Source organism: Sipha flava, unplaced genomic scaffold (genome assembly GCF_003268045.1).
Source record: "Sipha flava isolate LNK unplaced genomic scaffold, YSA_version1 222_pilon_pilon, whole genome shotgun sequence".
NCBI classification, from domain to species: Eukaryota; Metazoa; Arthropoda; class Insecta; order Hemiptera; family Aphididae; genus Sipha; species Sipha flava.
In genome coordinates this window covers 681,566-700,134 of record NW_020272853.1, presented here as the reverse complement: position 1 = coordinate 700,134, position 18,569 = coordinate 681,566, and the positions used below count along the sequence as shown (strand labels likewise).

The window sequence follows — 18,569 nt, the reverse complement described above, 5'->3', positions numbered from 1 at the left end:
GTGGCCCGATCTTCACAAAAAAGGTCAGATACCCCTGGACTACGCCGTTTTGTGAAAAATAAATATATTATATTATAATCCCGATTAAATAGTAATCACATTTTTATAATAAATGTAATAATTTATTTATCGATATTCAGAGATAGGCTCCAGTTTCAATGATACACAAATAAGTGGTTGAGGTGATTGAAAGTCTTAGACTATTTGTACATGATGGGTGGGTCTTACATTATCAATGATCATTTATGTGCATAGAATCGTGAGCGGTCGTTGAGATACTCGAATAAGTGTTGACTAAATACCATCGAACTCGGGGCCTCGACGACCGAGAATCGGAGGTAAGGGGTAGGTCTTATGTGTTGGTCTTGAAAAGAGCTGTTTTGTAGTTAAATCATGATCGGTTGGGTGTAAGCTGGGACTACAATACCGAAAACCACGTGTAAAGCCGCTGGTAATCGGTTATCGTATTGACGCTGATCACTAGAGTACGGATTTTAAAGCAATAAAAAACTAAAGAAAAGCACTAAAAAAAGGAATAAAGCTGTACGAATCTTCATGAAAAGTTTAAAAACATCATAAAAAATAGGTTTTTGAAAAAAAAAAATTGTTTTCGGCCTTTTTTGTAAATGATTATACGGAGTTAAAAAGAAAACTGAACTGTAATTCTGAGTAGAAAATTCCCAAAGCAAGAGCATATTTTTGTGTTTATCGTCGTTTCAAGATAAATTGATCTACTATATATCATATGATAGGTACGTGGCAGAGTGAATACACGAGGGATGTAACTTAAAAACAAAAAAGTACCCAAAATACCCAATATACAAAATATAAAAAAGAGCAAAATAAAATGCCGTGCATTTTGTTCTAAATAGTATATATCGAATCTTTAGCTGACATACCTTAATTTTAGAGCAATAGAAAAAAATAAACCCACTGTGCGAAAATTTGTAATATTTACGTTTTATAAACATTTGAAGTTTACTTACAATGTTATAAATTATTGTATAAATTACATAAATTTAATATTATATTAACTGCAAATGTTCATGAAAATTAATTTGCTTATAAATATAACAAAATAATATACGTCAATTTCATGTTAAAATTATATTTCATTGAACATCGAATTCATGTTAAAGTTATATTAAAACGGTTTCATTAAACATCAAATACCAAATGGTATATAATATCATATATATTGTATATTAAAATTTAATGAAATGTAAATATCATTTTGAACCAGCCAGTTAATCGGTACAACACTATAATCTTTTGATATAAAAATAATACTTTGTTGTTATATTCTGTAACAAAAATCATTTTATACCTACATGCAGGGGCGGAACTAGGAGGTGGAAGATGGGGATTCACCCCCAGGCGTAAAATTTTAGAGGGTGTAATTTTTGTAATTATTAATAATTAATTTGATATTTTTAATTTGTTAAATACTGATATTAGGTTAAAACTCAATTAGCATGATTGTATATTAATTTTTAGAAAAAATTTCTCCAGAAGAGTATTTGATTATTGATCTATGATAGGACGTAATTTTAACATTTTCCCCGGGCGTAAAAATTCCTTATTCTACTTCTGCCTACATGTAAATGTAAACCTTTCCGTATTTTTATTTTATTGAATAAACCATTGACAAAACATCATACTTGCGCTATTTGCAATTCCGTACGACTTGTAGGTTGTATGTATCTGTCTGTAATACGAGGACAACACATGCGGCATTGTTTACAGAATTTACCTTTCTATTTGACATTTTAGAATGTTAATTACGTATAAAACGAATACAGTAAAAGTAGTAAATACTCAACGGTTGCGTAAAATAAAAGCAAAAACTGTGATCACTAATCAGTTCAAAAATATCAATATACGTAACGATGAAATATTTCCTTTATACCTAAGGGCATACTCGCAGGCTGACGGCGAAGGCCGCCGACACGTCGTACGCTGTGCTGTCCGATAAGCGCGTCAACAGACAAAATAAAATATATATATACTGGGTATTTAGACAGGAGGGTTTTATTAGATAAAGATATTATATTTATTTATTTTTAGAACATATTAAATTCAAACATAAATAGGACGTAATTTTAATATTATTTTTTAACACTATATAATCAAACATTTTTAAGACATTTTAGGATTACATTAATTTAATATAATATAATATACTCGTAATATATTATATATATTTTTGAACAACATACATTCAGTAAATGTTAATTAACCGAACTTTTTAACTTATTTCTTTTTTTAAAAAAGGGTAACATAAATGTAAAATCTTAAAATTATGTTAGAAATGTGACTTAAAATTTACATTTTTAGTAAGTTTTAAAACATCGATTGTACAATGGAAAATGCCTTCAAAATCCGTAATATAATGATCACGTTGGCCGTATTGTGGACTGTTGATGGGTTTGGTTGGAAATGTTAAATCACTGGCCAGCAAACAGGTGGTCATCGATTGTTAACAGATATTCACCGATCGCTGTTCTTGTCCACTGATGTTGTTGTTGATCTACGTGAGACAGCGTCAATCCTTTTCCGCCGTCGTCAATCCTCACCAATCACCGTTAATTCTCATCCGGTATCGTCGTTACTATTGTTGTACCCTCTAAAGGTACGTTCATCGGCTGACGTAACGGCCTACGTGAATCGCGTTGGTCAGCAAATTCGGGCTCGAACGGCTTCCACGGTCAGCGCGAGCGAGTCAGTCGACGTACGGCCATAAGTGTGACAGAACATCGATAGCGTTTTTCATAATCTTAAGCTAAGTAGTCTAGTGAAATAAACTAATATATACAGTGATGGCCTTGAAAAAAACCTTATTATACATGATATGTATGTTGTTGTGTATAATAAAACATCATGTTTGCATGTAAAATTAAAACGGTTTTGGTACAGTTATTTTTTTTTTTTTAGTAAAAACTAAAACAGGAGAATACGTAATTGAAATGTTAAAAAAATTAAAACCAATTATATTTTCTGTTAAAAAAAAGAACTGCATACTAATATGTTTAACCTTTATTAACAACGCTAAAAGTGTAAAAAGTTGGTTAGTAAAAAAATGCAACGTAGTTTTAGTTGGAATAAATATCGAATTGCCAAGTCAAATTATTCCATCTTCCTTTTCGTTGTAATATTTATACTTTTACAAAGCAAAAGTTCACATTATTGTTGTGTGACGGAAAAAATATCAATTAAATTATCAACCTCAAGATATTTACAGATTTAGTACAATGTCTTGTTACTGTTGTGGTTATGCGTTGTCTTTTTCATCCGTTCGACGCTATTAAAATGGAACATTTTCTCACAAAACGTTTCAAATAATTAATATTCGGACGGCCAAGTCGTGGCGTGCAATATCGTATTACGTTCCGGCTTCTATGGAATTTTGCGAGATGACTGGAAATTCAACAAAAAACATGGAAAAAGTTAAGCACACATGATTAGGGTAAGTATGTGTGGGCAGAGTGGCATGCGTATGAGAGTCAGTCGTTTCCGCCAAAACGTAAATGTTCGATTTTCGTTTCCGCCAAATCTATTTCTACACAACTGTCTAAATTATAATTTGAGAACCATTTAAAGTTACCCAGAGGCCACCATGGAGAGCCGCTTCTTATTGACCCCACAAAAAATTGTTTAACTTAACTTTCGGATTCATATTTTTGAACTTCAATTGAATTTTATAATTAAATTTGTATATATATATATATATATATATATATATATATATATAAAGTCAAATATTTCTTATGATTCTATTAATTATTTATTATTTCAAATAATTGTTGTATACTTTTTTTAAAAACATTTTTTTATTTTTATATTACATCTTACAGAATAATTTGTAATATATATATATAAATTCTAATATATTCAATAAATACGTATATTATTCAGTGAATAATATTCATGATTTACACTGCTATGTTATCACAGTACTGACATATTCGATCACAGAACACCAATCCCGGTAACATAGGCACTAACTACGCTTGATATAGGTTATAAATTATAATATTATATATGTCGATTTATATTCATTTATAATGCGTGGAAATTATTGAACGTAAAATCACTTATCTCTTATATATCTTCAATATAAAATGATGGCTTATTCCGAATATCAATATATATATACATCGATAATCGATAGAACTGCAGATAAATAAGGGGTTCTCAAATTCACAATAATTTAAGTAAAAATAGATTTGGCTTAAACTATAACCGCCCATGCGTATCACGTCAAAAAGCCGTTCCAGGGACCAAGTCGAGTGACTGGAACGCTCGCAGGTACGTCTAACTATTGCACCCACGACATTCCAGTACGGCCAACTACGTCGATGATAATAATAGCACTATCAGCCTTAACAGTATTGCTTATACGTTTTTTTTCTATCAGACAACACAGCGACGTTATATGTTTTACGTTAGTTTTTATGGTTACCATCGAGAAAATTCGGTCGTACCGTTGCGACTACCACGTTAGTGGAATAAACCGTTTTCTTCGATTTCTCGAACATCAGTAGCGTTCTTGTCAGGCTCACGGTTACATTACGATCCCGTCGTTGTCCTCCTCGTCGATCACGTTCCCATATTCGTTGTGCGAAAACAAATCGATTTCGTTCCGCGTAAATAACTCATGGAACATCACGGCCATCGTCCGGTGGTACCGGTAGTGTAATTAATGCGTTTACTGTGTGGTATAGTAAAAATTATACATAAATATATATCTGTGGCTTGGTGTATGAAGGACCAATATCGTATTATGACAATGTTCGGGTTTAATATTCAGGTGTTCAGTAAAAACATTAAATTTGCCAATTTTTAATGTGCATGTTCAGTTTTTAAATAATATGTAAAAACACAAAAAAATTATGATGATTGAACTTTTTTTTTTTTTAAGACTGGTTTTTATTTAAGTACAATTTTAAAATTGGTCCAGTAATTTATTTACGTCAATATGTGACGTTGTTCCTTCTTGCACCAAGCCACATAAATGTATATTTATAGATGTTAACCATGAATTGTAGCTATTCGACCCGATGCCGACCACTACGCGTGGGTTAGTAACTAGGGTTTGGGACTTGTTTCATTTGCATATTGTTTAATAATGACTGAAGATTAGTCTAAGTAAGATATATATTTGTTTTAAATCATAACGGATTGAAATTCAAAAATTTTAATTGCATATTTTTGCATAATTCACCGTTTTCTGAACTAAACGCATATTTGACAAATTTTGGACATTTAATTGTTATTAATTATAGTATATTCACGCATTTTTCGTTTGATGTTAAAATTGATTTTAAAATTAAACTGTATTTTTTTTTTTTACTCTCGTTTATCGGTCAATATATCTAATCATAGAACAAGTCAAGATAGGGTAACAAAGGAAATACCTAATTGTTAAAAGTATACTATCGGTTAATGTAAATCATAATTTACTTTATATATTTACTATATATTATATAGTATTTAAAAGGAAATTAAGTATTTAATTTGTTTTTGTGCGCAGTGGCTTTAACACATCATTATTCTTGTAATTCTCAAAATTTTAAAGATGTCGAAAATAACAATCTAACGATATGCGTATTAGACAATTAGCACCGAATTTGGAGATAAAGTTTTTTCAGGTAAAGGTACGGTTTCCAAGGCGCGGCTAGCCGCGGCTTTTGTATGAACAGTGTTTACACGTAGTGCCTATAGATTGGTTTCCAATGCGCGGCTGCGGCTCGCGACTGAACTAGAGCCGCCGCGGTCGGCGGCTCTACCGCGACAAGATCAGTGTATCGCGACAGCCGCCGGCGACTCCAATCGAAAATAGTGTTAAAACTTTTGCAGTCGCTGATAGTAGTATATACTATATATTATATACTACCATAATTTAACAAATATTCTAGTATTGAATTATAATAATTATTATAGTATTGAATAATAATTATAATATCGAACATAAAATAATATTTTAGTATTATAATATAATAATGTCAAAAATTATGTTTTTGCCGGAATATGAGGAAATACTTTTAGAGGAAGTCCGGAAAAATCCTGTTTTATACGACAGTGCTGATTTATAGCACAAAGAGCTTAGTTGGTTTCCTTTTATTTGGATTTAAATAATTACGTAAAAATAAATTATCTTCTTCCTCCTCTTCTTCAAGCAAATCAATGATCATTTTGTTATTATTAAAAACGCACATTAAATCAGACATGGTTTAACACTTATATACGTATATCAATATACGTCTTAACACAACAAAATGCGAAGAACGACTAAACAAATAATGATATTATGTTTAGAGCCGCGGCGATTTGTATGTCTAGGAAATCAGTTAGACTTCGGCGGCTGATCGCGACGGCTAGTCACCACGATCGGCCGCCGCGGCTAGCCGCGCCTTGGAAACCGTACCTTAATGGATAATTTTTTTTTGTACATTTTGTGTAACGAAAATTAATACAGATAGGCGATATTTGGTTACTCAATATTTGAAGACGGGAAAACATAAATCTAAAAAAAAACTGTTATACATATTTTAGACAATTTAGCTTTGTATCAATAAATGTGTAAAACTAACTACATTTGGTTGTTGTGTAATGCAATCTGAAAAATACGGTGCAATTAAATTATTACAAATTTAAATGAAATTTGCTATAAAATGTTTATGTTTTAGTCATTTATTTATAATGAAAGGAAACGTCCTCAAAGGCGTCTACACTAATAACATTTTTGGTGATATTAAAATTCTAAGAATAACAAAACAAATGACTAATAGAGCTAATCCAGTGACTAAAAATTTAAAAGATTATTTTCGTATCGTTTTGTTTATTCCATTTTAAATAAATTAATTACTGAACTTGAATACAGATTCGATTAAAAATTAGTGTCAGTGTTTAACTGAGGTATAATTTTACAAACTTTTATTCACAATAAAGAAGTTTTAAATAACCAAAAATAAATCCAAAATAAAATTAACAATACTCGTATATGGCATAATTTTATAAATTAATATCTATACATTTTAACTTATTGTAAAAAAATATTTCGAAGGAGAGCTTTAATTATGTTATACATAATGGACAAATAAAAAAGAAATTCCAAACACATCTTCAGAAGCTTTTCAATGATGTGATTACGAAACCTTTTCAATTATTTGTAATTTTTTTTCTTACAGTCCTTTGATTATCAGCCACTTTAGCAACTGTAGAACGAATTTTTTTTCTTTTCGCCGATTAAAAACTTGGATGTGATCAAGAATATCAGAAGAACGTTTAAATTAACTCGCATTACTTAATTGTTAATAATTACTTCATATTTTAATATTAATTATTATATATTATTATTTATTATATATCGTGCATCATTATTAATTAAGCCATTTATATTACCAATCTAATTATTATACTGACAAATATCAATCAAAAAGACCAAATTATTTTATAATAATTAATATGTAAAAAGCTTTTGTAATTTTTTTCATTTTTTTTATATATATTTTATACTTTATGTAAAATTAATTTAACCTAAGAATTATTCATATTTTATTATATTTTTTTTTTTTTACTGATAAACTGAAATTTAAATAATAATATTGAGCTATTAGCAGTATTTGAACTATTTTTATCAGACTTTGGTTGATATTTTATTCAAGATTTCCCCATTCCCATTCCCGTAAATATAATCGGTTTAAACAGTTAAGTGAAAATAGAAACTGTGTTAGAGAAAAATGATGATTGAAATTTTAAATATTTAATCTGAGGATCAAGAAAGTTACGATGGTTTACAATATAATTTAAAATTAAATGACTTGATATATTTTAATATGTGCCGATAACGTTAGTAGGTGTGGAAGTTTCGTTTTAAATTTATAAAAATATGCTGACCAAAAACCTTCGTGCATTTAAGTGTGATATTATCAGAAAATGTCTTTTTGGTCAAACTTTACAGGTGAAAAATTATTTTTAAATTTAATATTAAATTAAATACCAAACCTTTTTTTTTATTTTAGAAAAATACGAAGGAAACGAAATCGAACGTACACAGGTAATATAATATCTATGTTACTATTTTCAAAAAATAATAATTAAAAAAAAATTGTCTAAATTGAAATGAATAAATCAAATTTTTTAAATTGCCATTAAAAAAATACTTAGTAGCGTATTTTCGAGCGCATTTAGGTAATTTTAAGTGAAAATTTCTTAAAATTTGTGTGCAATAAGTCTCAAAACCTAATAATATCATATCCGCGAAAACCGCTTCAATTAATTATTTTGTTTATATTCCTATGTATGGAACTGCTATCCATTTTTTCCATATAAATAATATATTTTTTTACCGAGGAATGGTGCATATAAGTTGTTCATTGTTTTTATTTAATCATTTTGTTTTTCTATATAATTTTATTATATTTATACTCCTATGTATGAACTGTTTAAAATTTTTATATTAAAATAATTTATTTATTACTAGAGCGCGGATTTGTATGCACTTAAAAGTATCTAAATATGCCATATAATATGTAGTAAAAATCATGAAAATATGCAAAAAATATGCAGTCAAAATCATGAAAATATGTAAAATATATGCAGTCAAAATTATGAAAATATGCAAAAATATTTAAGATAAAAAAATCATACTATCGTATATTTACAAGTTAAAAGAATTTTTAGAGAATATTTTAGAGTTTTTTTTTAGAGCATATATACGTCATATTTTAAACTTCTAGGAACCTAAAAATACGCTCTTTACTGACTAAACACTGAGCGATTCGAACGCGCGTCTCTGCGTCATGATTTAAAAACGCAAACGTGCTTCGCTGACACACGAGGCGAGTTTACGCTCGTTTCTCAAATATAAGCGCTCCAATACTTTTTATTTTGTGAATTTGATTTTGTTGTTATTGTATATCGTGTACATAGCCACAGTACTTTAGTACTGTAGTACTAAAGTACTGTTATTTCGTTTAATGTTTATAAATATGAAAAATTTAAACGGTGACTTCTAGTCGAATGTGTTTGTTCGTATTAAACGAAGAACTTGAACATAAAAAAAAAAAACAAAAACATAAAAGAATAAAAAGGATCCAACCGATCAGAGTAAAAAGACCGGAAGATGGTCAGTTTCAGGTGATATTTATAAATCTACGTAGTCACTTAGAAGTTTTTCAAGTATTATGGTATTATTCTTCCGTGTCAAACAACTTTATAAAATAAATTAATACAATTTGTATGGATATTATACAATATTGAAGACACAAATTATGAATTAACGAATAATAAACGGTTCGTCCAATATTCGGCTAACACCATGTGTTATCAAAAATGAAAATGCATTACAAATACATTGGAAAATTATTGTTTAATAATAGTTAAAAACCGTTCAAAATTAAACGTGCGCGTTTCGGCGTGTTCGAACGAACGTCTCACATTAACTTGTGTGAATAAACCAATTGAAGAGTACACGTTTAATTTTGAGCGATTAATCGCGACTAGTGTGCAATCCTAGTGGTAATCTATCGGTCGAGTGACAAATGTTTGTATTCAATGTTGGCGTTGAAACGGTTCCGGCTGAAAGTCGGTGTTTTTGACTCGCGTCATAGGATTATCTAACGATAGAGGCAAGCTTATTGCTATGACGATGTGATGTGTGTAATCATAAATCCAGTCTGTAATCGCATTCGTGACCACGTAAAGTATTTAGAAGTTTTGTTATTTTAGTATTTACTGGTCTTTAATTATTCCTACTTTATTCTATAAGTATGCTTTTTTGTTTGTTTTTAGTATATTGTAATTAATATCAATGAGTTTAATAATGCACATAAGTTATAGGGACTTTCGATTTCAATCCTAAATATAATACAATTTTGCGTCGAACAGCTTCTATTCTTAAATAGAAATATGTTTTACGATATCAATAAGATAGTAGAATTACAGTGACAGTAGCTACAATCATGTCGTTCGTTTATTTTTTCCAATGTTCCAAGTTAAATCAGGTTTTTAAGTGCGTGAAAACGTGCACTCGGATACGCACGGTAGGGAAATATGCGTCCGACGTGATCCAACGTTGGCCACGCCGTGTATCTGCAGCCACGAGTCGAACATCAATTCCAATGTTCAGCTAATGTTCGGTATGTTGTGTAGCACCACCTTAAAGTGACGGGGTCGTAACGGCCTCGCGGGTGAGTAGCCATTGACGATAAAACCGGTGTCAGCAGTCGCGCGATGCCGGAGTCGAAATCGACGCGACCACCCCTTTCGCCTGCACGCGTGTAGGTCGGATTGCACGCGGCACCTTTGAGTTACGACTTCCCGGACGTCCCGTGAACCTTTACACGCCCCTACCGATCCTCCTTCCTCCCGCAACCTACGTCCGCCTTTGTACGTGGCGGTACCGCCACCGCCGTTGTAATTGTTGCCAACTTTTGACGCCGTTGCACGCTAATGAATAACGACCGTAAATCTTTTCGTAGCCCACCCGCACCTTTCGGCGACCCCGGACAACGATCCCTTTCCTGGCCCTGGTTGTTCTCGTCCTGCTTGTGTACGTTTACGCGCGTACACGTGTCCCGTTGTCCCGCCCCAATATCTCCATCACGAATGCGCGTACGACGACGGTGCCGACAGTGGTGGTGGTAGTTTTTTCCTTCGTTTATTTATACACCTGCAACTTTTACGACGGTAAAAAAGGAGAAATAAACTTTTCTCTCTCCTTCTATTTTTTTTCCTTTTTATAACCCGCGAAACTTTGGAAATATACGTGCTGTTAATAAGTTAAAGGTATGGGGTGTCAGCGAAGACGAGGTCGCGGCATGGAAGAGGGAAAACATTCAGAAATAAAAATGAAATTATGTTTTTTAATTTCTACTTTACACGTACATTATACATGTGTATTGGTACATTTTTTTTATACAGAGAAATGAAAAACTAAGAGTAAATTCATTAAAATTACCGTGTTTCCGGAGAATTTCAATTACCGCCGGTGATTTTATTATCATTCTTCGCCATACGCCGCGATAGGAACGTGTTCGACAAGATCTTAAGGAAAAATGTTTCTTGTTTTTTATAAAATTCTTTATTTCGCAATTTATTACCCGTGAACTTAATTAATAATGGCTTATGATTCTCGTGATGCCTGTACACATTTAAGGTTTTAACGTTTAGTTTTTATTATTTTTTTTCTTTTCGTATAATCTTTTAAAATAATTCTTATGTGACACAATAAAAAATGCATGTACATGAGTACGTGGGCTTCTGATATATGCTAATTTAAATTACTCTCGCTGCGCGATGTGTAAAAATTTCCCATGACTATCAAGGGAAATTATCACAACTTTGTTACTTCTTCAGTTCTCTTGTTTCATTAAGTAGGTAAGCATAAGTATACATACTACCGTATGCATAAACGTAAACGAATATTAAGAAAATCGAGGGTCCTAGTCATTGTTGTGAAGTTTGCCTATGAATAATTAATGAAGTATTATACTCTATTATGTTTTAGTAAATATCTAATTAATGTTATGAGTGAACGTAAAAACATTTTTAAAGTAAAAATACATTAATGGTGTTTTCCATTGTGAGTATATTTTAAAAACTACAGTATATTTAAAACCCATTTAAAACCACGAATTAATAAATATTATAATACATAGGCTTTCTTTTTTTCTATCAAAACGGAAATTAAAAAAAAAATGGTCCGTTCACTATTATAGGAATTATTATACATGTTACAAGCAATTTGGAATACGAAGGCAAAGTATTAATAATACTTTTTATTATAACTGTACAACATTTTATTAATAATTTATCATACTTTTATTATAATACAGAACAGAATATAAAATATCAGTATAATATTTATTTATCACTATTTATACTCTTATAAATTATATTTATTGTTTTCTCATAATAGATTGATAAAAATAATATAGCTACGTCAATACAATCAGACAATAATATATGAACAATAATTGATATTTACGATTAACCAGTCAAGTTTTCGTGTTTTTCAAGAAACTTTGTACTTTGAATTATTTATTTATATTTGAGGTTCGAATTACCCGGGCAGGACCAAATTGCTCGAGCGATATGTACATTGCCCAATATTCCATACTGACCGTAACATATATCTACGTTTATTATGTCTATTGTTCGAACCACTTTGTATATTGATTTTTACCGGTCAGCCCCTCACATTATATTATCATAATGAAACAGATGGTGGTGGTTACTTGCCACTCCTAATGCAATTGTAATGGTGTGACTTCCCTCATATGTCGTTTTTCATTTTTCTATTAATATCTCGCAGTTATAGCGAATATCGTTTTCCCCAGTCATAAATTAGTATTCGCTTAAGAATAATGCATGTGTATACCAAATTTACACGTGCAATGTATAACGTTAAACCTAAAAAATAATAACAATTTACGTGGCCACATCCTAAAATAAACTATAATCACATTGTGGCCGGTGTCGGACGAGGAAACTAAATTGGTCGTACAATAAAGGTTTTTAATTTTGGATAACAGCTTTTTTTTTTGTTATCGCAAAAGTAATTCACGAAACTGTGTGCGCAAGGCATTCAATAAAATATAACGATATCAAGAAGAGACCGTCTTACGGTGTGTAGGCAATGCGAAGTTTTGAGTTCGTGTCGATCCACTATGACCGTTCGAATTGAAAAGCAAAATATACTTAACCATGGTGTATGATAAATGCCATGCAGTGCATGAAAAAACGCAGATCATGTTAATTTGGGGATAGATTTTACCGCTTTACCATGATTATTTTGCGTTGGTGTTATGTTCAGTTTATCGAAATAATTGAATAAAAACAAAATTAAAATAAACGATGAGCAGAACAATACACTTTTGACAAAAGACACCCGATGATTATTTTCTAGTCGTAATCGATTTAATACGAGAAAATCAAGCTATGTTTTAATGAAATTTGTATAACTTATTTCAAGAAATAAGTCGATTTTCTTTTACTCAGAATTAAAGGGATGTCTGAACACGACAATACTGCATACGGTACCGTATTAATACACGTTTTCAGTGATGGTCGCAGGGTGGAGTTTCGGGGGTTTAAGGATCACGATTTATAGCATCTGCTGCGAACAGTGTTGGGAATAGATAATGCAAAATTTATCTAGATAAAGATGAAAGATAATATGTCCAAATTCATCTAGATAAAGATAATAGATAAAAAAAATTACAATATCTAGATAAAGATAAAAGATAACTTCATTTTTATCTAGATAAAAAAAATATATTTTCAAAAAATGTTATTTTTTGGTCAATATTTCATATTCTAATAATATCGATGAAGAATCAATTATAATCAAGGGCGTGATTAGGAATGTCTTATGGGGGTGGGGGGGGTACAAACAAAAAGTTCAAAGTATACATAGTTATAACTTTTCCATCTCAAAAAACTGTCGTTATTCATAACCAAATAATCAAAATACAAGTGTTTGATAGAAACATAAAATTTTATTACACAAATTTAAAATAAAATATATTTTTAAATATAATTTTTGTAATTAAAATAACTGAAGACGTCTGGAGTGTTTATTAGCATATGCATCAACTACTTCTTCAGGTTTTATAATTATTTCAGGATGTATATTAAGGTGTATTCAGGGTGTATACTTCCTTGGAAAAATAAGAAATTAAGTTTAAAAATACCAAAAATATTTTCCCGACATGAAAATACAAAATAAAATGACATATCAAGAAATAATAATTACTTATTAATAATACACGAATTATGATTATGAACACAAAATCTATATGTATAAAAGAAAGTCAGGTTATTTACAGAATTTATAATTCAAGAACGGCTGGACCGATTTCAATGATCTCTGATTTGTTGGATTCATCTCCGTACAAGAATAAAAATAACTCTAATCTTGGCAAGAATACAGACAATTATCTAGATAAGTAAAAATTTTATCTTAGATAAGTAATTAGATAACTTAGCGTTATTTATCTAGATAAGATAAAAGATGACAACAAATCTATCTAGATAATTTATCTTGATAAATTTATCTAGATAAGTCCCAACACTGTCTGCGAATATTTTTCTTTGAATTTCTAGAGATACCTATATGAGCTATACATTTGTTTCAGAAAACGTAGAAGGTAAATACTAAATTTTATGTTCCATATATTTGTATGTTTTGAAGCTTCGGACCTACATTTTTTTATTTTATTATTATTATTATTATTTTATTTATTTGTGTGTTCCCTGGCATTTTTTCTTCATAAAAAAATTAATAATTTTACCTCTAATATCATGGAACTGTGGATATCGAGGATAGATTTGCAGCTAATATAATCGTTGGTATTCTTGAAGCCGATTATCCGAGTAAGCAATATTTGGTATATTTTCAGTGCATATTTAAGTGCTTTTGTGTATGTTTATAAGATTGTATTGCGCTTATTACAACCTTTTTTAGAGCTACAAGTTATGAGCCCTTATATTTAAATCGATGAATATAGGTAATCAATAAATATACTTTTTACTTGTTATTATTCTCCACACGTAACATATAATATGTTATTTTTATACAAGAAATGGAGTGTTGGAGATTAGCTCCCACGGCTCACTTCTTAATAGATTTTCATATAAGCCCTCCTCCCATTAAAAAATTCTGAGTAAACCTCTGACCATTAAGGAATTTGAAAATACTATTATCGTATACCAATGAGGTCGTAACACGTTGTCGTAATGAATATAACAATACATGTTTTCTCGTGACAATTCAGTCGATATCCTCCGGTGGTAAAACACGGACGCTGTCATTTTTTAACAACCCTTTGTGCTCACATTGTGAGTTGGGAGTAGCATCCCTCTCGGCCAACCCTATTTAACACGACCCAGATCGTGATAATATTAAATAAAAACGTGATATGAGACCGTAGTTTTCACACGACCAGTTTTAAAATTATCTGGATAATGAGTTCTTATATTTAATCTTATCTAGGTAGATTTTGCTCTATTGTTTTTCTAAGATAAAAAAAAAAAATATCTAGATAAACTTATCTATAGATAGATTTAATCTTAAATGCAAACGGTTTTATATCCTTCAATAATTTTGAATTATTATTAAATAGTTAAAATCAATTAAACTATTCTGGGAACAGCGGATTTATATATTTATAAAATTTATTTGATTAGTGTACCACATATATTTATAAATAATTGAAGATTTTTAGACCTCTTTTTCAATGTCAAGATTTCTCGTCACATTTCAATAAATTAATTATATTAAAATATTTTATATTTGTTAAAGATTAAATTAAAAGTTTTGGAGAAAAAGTCTTCTAGTTTTTTAGAGAAAAGTATTTTAAATAAGCAATTGAATTTGGTTTTTGTTTCTATTTTAATAAAATAAAAAAATTCAATAAAAACCGACTGGCCACCGATCGGCATTATGTACTGTATTTGCATTGCATATAAAATCATAACGAAAAAATCGTCAACGCTCTACCTAACTATAATACAAGACACATTTATTTTTCACTTAATTGTTCAAATAAATTACAAGTTAAGATAAGATTATCTTTTATATACTCTGGCGGTCCGACGCATAATTATTGTGACACTATAGCTTACAGAATGCTAACGAAAATTGTTATTTAATTTGTTTGAACTGTTGGGATGAAGTTGATGTTTCGTGTTTGTATACGGAAAATTACACATTAGCCAAATGTTAACATTGTCCGTAACACATATTAGGCGCGGTCGGAAAAACAAACCCTGAGCGGTCATCAGCAGACGGAAGGGGCGAAAAGTGAAAAAACTGTTTGTTTTCGGCCAACACTCGGTATCTGCGAGTTGCAGGAGCAGAAAAGGAATCGAACGAAACGCGTACGTCTTGCAGTCCGCTAAGTTCGTCCGTCCGTACGGCGGTCTGTCGTTTGTTTGCAATTTAATAGCGGGTGAACTCAGGTAAAACGCGATACTGTCCGGTGTCTATTCCCAATGCCCTTTAATAACGAATTCGGCCGATCCCAACGGACAAGTCTGTTTTATTCTGGCCGAGGATTTCTCTGCACAGGTGTACATACATGTACTATGATGCCGTACGTGTGCGCATATATTACCGTCGAGGTAAATTGTTTCCGAATGATTCCTCCGGTTGGGTGAAATGTCCGGACAAATATATATATATCCCTCGTCTCCGGCAGTAAATATATCGTTAAACATTCATTGGACGCGAGAACAACGAATATATTTTTTATTCGTGGTACGAGTGTACTCCGCGGGATACGCGGATTCATCGGTGAGCAATAGGCGACTAATCGGAAAATTACGCGAAGCTAAACAATACATCAAAACACCGTTGAAGAACCGCTTTTATAATGACCGACCGGATGATCGCGATCACAAGTCTTAAACGTGGATGCTTGATTATATTTGAAAAATGGTGTAGGTACAATAATCCGCGTACAATTCGCTATGAAAAATTATTAAGTATTTTACGTAACGGAAAACAAAATACATCCATCGGATTTGAAAACATTGGCGCTGTAATTATTGATTTCCGCTACGAGGATTCATTTTAAACGTATTGAAAAGAGAAAAATTAAATCCGTTGGAGAAATTTCAATCATAAAATGTTTCATGCCGCTTTTTCGTTAATGAATTAGTATGGTATACAAATTAATGCAGTCAGAAAAGGCTGTTAAATCTTTCGAATACCATTAGGTAAATTATTATCGTTAAAACTTATTATTGTAAGTCAACGTTATTTATACGCATACGGATATATTTAGTTCAGAATTATTTTATCGCGTATATATACATCATGTAATGAAAGTATTGAATGATATTACGAATATATTTGACAAACTATTTCGAAATGTACTCTTCATCTTATTATAAACTATGTAACTGCAAAACGATTTTAGCATATTAACAATGGAACTATTATTTTTATCATTTGTTTTTGTTTATTGAAATAATATTTATTCACTTAAACTTATTAAATCGTATCGACAATCTAATTGTAAACAAAATGCCTATAATACTTTATTACGATATTAATTAAACTAAGAAGTAATTCATCGAAATATTTTCTCAGCGTCAGTACAATTAATGTTACTTGTAATTTTATTCATTTTTATAAATATTTATACTAACTGTATTATTATTCCAAAAGAAAATTTAAATTTATAATAAAAAACCTTTTATTGAATTGAATACAACAAGTTCGATAAAATGTGTTTACATTTTTAATAAAAACAAAAAACGAAAAAATATCGAATTCTAGAAATAATTATCTCGTATCAAGGTTTTTTTTCTTTCTGTGCAAATATACAAATAGCTTTTAAATTTCTGAGAATAATTTGACTAACACATTTATTACCTGTTAAAATATTCTAAAAGCTTTGGTATTCGGAATCGGATTCAGAGTAACATATTTCGGCACTCATTCGTGTACTTAGAAAATTAGAATAAATTCTGCGTGAAAAAAATCAACGAAAAAACACGTTTCTCGAGTAAAACATCCAAAGGAACTTAATAACATTGTCAGTAAAACGTTATACAAGACTGCAGCATAAACTTACCCGATAAACGTATTGTGTGAACGACCATGACAAAATGTTTGTTTTACATTTTCGCGTGCGTAAGTGCAAGGTGGTCCGAACGAATTTCTGGAAGCGATGATGAAAGCGGTGCACATAGGCCGTCGGGTTTTAGAGATTTTATCGAGTTCGAAAAAACCTGGATTGAGATCATTGCGGCACGCAACGGTGTCCGGACAATGATAAACGCGCAAGTGAGCAAACACACGCGTTGCACGCACAACGTTGGTCGATCATCATTTCATCGATCATATTTTGTTTCCGGCGGTCAGATTCAACGGACATATGTGTCACGGTCGTACAGGTAGAAAAGTATTTTGTATTCCTGGCACCCAAGCACGCCCACAGGATGAAATCCCACCCGGGACAAGATTAAAATTTTAAGGACCAAAACAACGTATATCTAAAAATATATGAGAACAAAATCAAATACCATAGAAATCGGTACTTGTTTATAGTTGTAAGCGATAGAGGTGTGAACATTGTAAACCAATAAATACGTTAAAATTAAACATTTTAGATTACCTATCTAAAAATATAATAAATTTCACTAAAATTCATAAATGGATCTCAATAAAATTATGTTATAATTAATATGCGTGGTATTAAATTAACAATAGTTTTGAAATAAAAATCCCCAGTAAGGGCAATGGCCCCTTCATCCCCCTGCAGACACGTATGCTTGTACTCACCCATCCACCCGGTACGATTCTATCGTTTTCGAAAATGTTCTTCGTACGTCGCCGAACCGCGGCGAAGAGTTTCAGAGACACAGTACGTAACGGGTCATGATGAAATTATCACACACACGTTCAGCGCACTGCGCAACCTTCTCGTGCGACTCGATTACATTCAATATCTGGCTAATTTTATGAATAATTAATATTGTTTTTTATCGGTTTTCAACTGATATATTATGTTCGCTAGGGCACTATTACTGTTATTTTAGTAGCATCCTAA

General features: G+C 31.1%; 1 long non-coding RNA gene across 1 annotated transcript; it reads right to left on the bottom strand.

Annotated features, from left to right (window-relative positions):
• Nucleotides 1-3,033: 3,033 nt before the first annotated feature.
• On the bottom strand, nt 3,034-18,402 carry LOC112683278. The gene is made up of 3 exons (XR_003148581.1): nt 18,302-18,402; nt 4,485-4,711; nt 3,034-3,417 (listed from the first exon to the last, which is right to left on the bottom strand). It is a non-coding gene; the product is annotated as an uncharacterized LOC112683278 (long non-coding RNA).
• Nucleotides 18,403-18,569: the final 167 nt, after the last annotated feature.